The sequence below is a fragment of the Nyctereutes procyonoides genome, unplaced genomic scaffold (assembly GCF_905146905.1).
Source record: "Nyctereutes procyonoides isolate TBG_1078 unplaced genomic scaffold, NYPRO_anot_genome, whole genome shotgun sequence".
Lineage (NCBI taxonomy): Eukaryota > Metazoa > Chordata > Mammalia > Carnivora > Canidae > Nyctereutes > Nyctereutes procyonoides.
Genome location: NW_026575048.1, coordinates 33567452 through 33569821, shown reverse-complemented (window position 1 = coordinate 33569821; position 2370 = coordinate 33567452).

Below are 2370 nucleotides of genomic sequence, written 5' to 3'. Positions count from 1 at the left end.
TGACTGTTCTGCTGATTAGCCTGGCCTGGGTCCAGGGGCCACGGGTCAGGCTGGACCACAGTAGGACCTGCTCCATGCAAGCCTTCTCCCCTTCTGAAGGCTGGAAGCCAACTTCTGGCAATGCCACTTCTCCCCTCCCTTTTTTTTCTGAGCCCACAGCCTTGTTTTGATAATCTGTCTGGGGCCCTGCTTTATGTTCACTGGCCTCTTCCCCACTAGATTCAACCTCTGGTGGATGCTGGGATCTGCTGAGGGACCTTTGTGGTGCTGGGTGCCTGCTTAGATTTCAGAATCCCCCTCTGGAATTGCCCGTTGCTGTGGCCCATCTGCTGGTGGGGACACCCTGTTAGCAAATGCTGGGAGACCTGCCACTCCCCTCCCCTGCTGCCGACTGTTGCTGAGCTACCACCTGCCGTGTGTTTCCACACCCTTGCACACTGCAGTCTGCCTGTCACTCTGGACGGCTGCCCAGCAGCTGCAGCTGAGGCTGTCCTGCCAGCACCTTCCCCAGCCTGATGGGTGGTCCCGTCCGGTCCTGGCCCTCCCAGCCTGCTTCATCGGCTGCATGTACTGAACCACATCTGGCCGAAGACATTGCTGGAGTAGCCTGGATGGGCCTGGATGCACTGACCCTCAAAGAGATGGGCCTCCTCCGTCAGGACCTCTTGGAGAGGGTCGAATGTGGAACCCAATAGGATGAGACAATAATGATGGTAACAGTGAATGTTTATTGAGTACTTCTGAAGTAACAGGCTCAGCGATTTACCAACTCTATGTACACCCTTGCAACTACCCTGTAAAATAGGTATTATTATGTCCTCTTTTCACAGACAAAGAAACCACTGCTGCATGATATGAATGAATCCATGTTAAGGTCCCACAGCACATAATTTATGAAGTTAGGACTAGACACTTCTGCTTTTTGGTCCTGCTTTCTGGACATCAGGAATCAAAAAAGAAGAGATGTCATTGGTCTAGGTTATTAAGGCCCAAGAAAGGAGAAGGGAGGAGGATAGGACAGGATGGACAAATGAATGGCCTATCCTTCCTTGTCCAGAAGACAGTGGCACAAGGTAATATGGGATCAGGAACTTTCCTTCAAAGGGTATGGATTGTAAATAATTGCCTGCCATGTCTTTGGAAGATGTTGGCTCCCATTGGGAAGAATCTATTTGGAAGAATCTGCCACAAGTTTCAGCTCCCCTTAGGAACACAAGATCCCATAGGTCCTACTGGGCTCTACAAGCTGTGATGGGATCAGGCAACAGGGGTGTAGCTTCAAAATGGATCACGCTTTGTGGGGTCCTGAGATTAGTCTTGGGGTCCTACCGTTGTCACAACTGCCCAAAGTGTGATTTTCAGAGTCCATTCAAAAGGAAATTCTGCCTTTTGGTTTAACCAAAGAAGGAGCTGTTTCAAAAGGGATTGTGTGGTGAGGAGTTCTACTCTGAGGGTGCAGTGAAAGCCAATGTAGCCCAGGCTTGATTCGAGTTACACAGGTGCGCCCCACATGGTGGGCCATGTGTGCTGCTGCCTGGGCTCTGGAACCTGCGGGGTCCTCCATGCTTGAAATAGTCTGAATCTGCTGACTTGGCAAAGATGGGGGTGGGGGGTTGGTCGACATCTGGAGGGGAGAGGGAAGGAGCCCCCAGTGACTAGGCCGTGGAGGGGCTTGCCAGCTTTGCCTGCAGCCCTGAGCTCCCCCTTCTCTCCCCTTGACCACAAGAACAGTGTAATTCTCCTCACGTTAAAAGTAAACATCTGGCATCATCTGCAATGCTCAAAATAAACCAAGAACTAATAGGAGGCGTTTGTAACCACAATAGGTCCTGGGTAAGGACGGAAGGGGTGGTTTGCCGCGTAAAAGCCAAAGCTGGCTAGTTGTGGTGCCTCAGTCCATTTGTTTCTTGATGGGTGGTTGATTAGTTGATTGATGCATAAACTCCTAGAAGGTCCTGCTGATGCAGTTCGCCATGACTCCCAGGGCAGCTCCCAAGGACATTACATTAACCTCGTGAAGCCAAGTGGTCCATGGTATACACAAGTCCAGGGCCAAATACATAAGGAGCTGGGAATGATGGGAAAATAGTGTGGCAAGGCACTGGGATCACTGTGGGGAAAGGGGCTACCTTCCAGAAGTGGAGCTTGCCTGGGCCCCTTCACAAGAGACAAAAGCAGATGCCAGAGTGGAAGCAGGTCGGTCAGTCGTGGTGCCAAAGGAGAGGGCAGGGGAGACAGAGGGAGTGGGATAGAGCAGAAGACAGGGCTTCATCTTGGGGTCAACCTTCTGAGCCTGGTCACTCATGTTGGGACAGCAGTATTAGAAGAGACAGCAATATACACATGGACCTCTCAAGTCCGATCGACAAG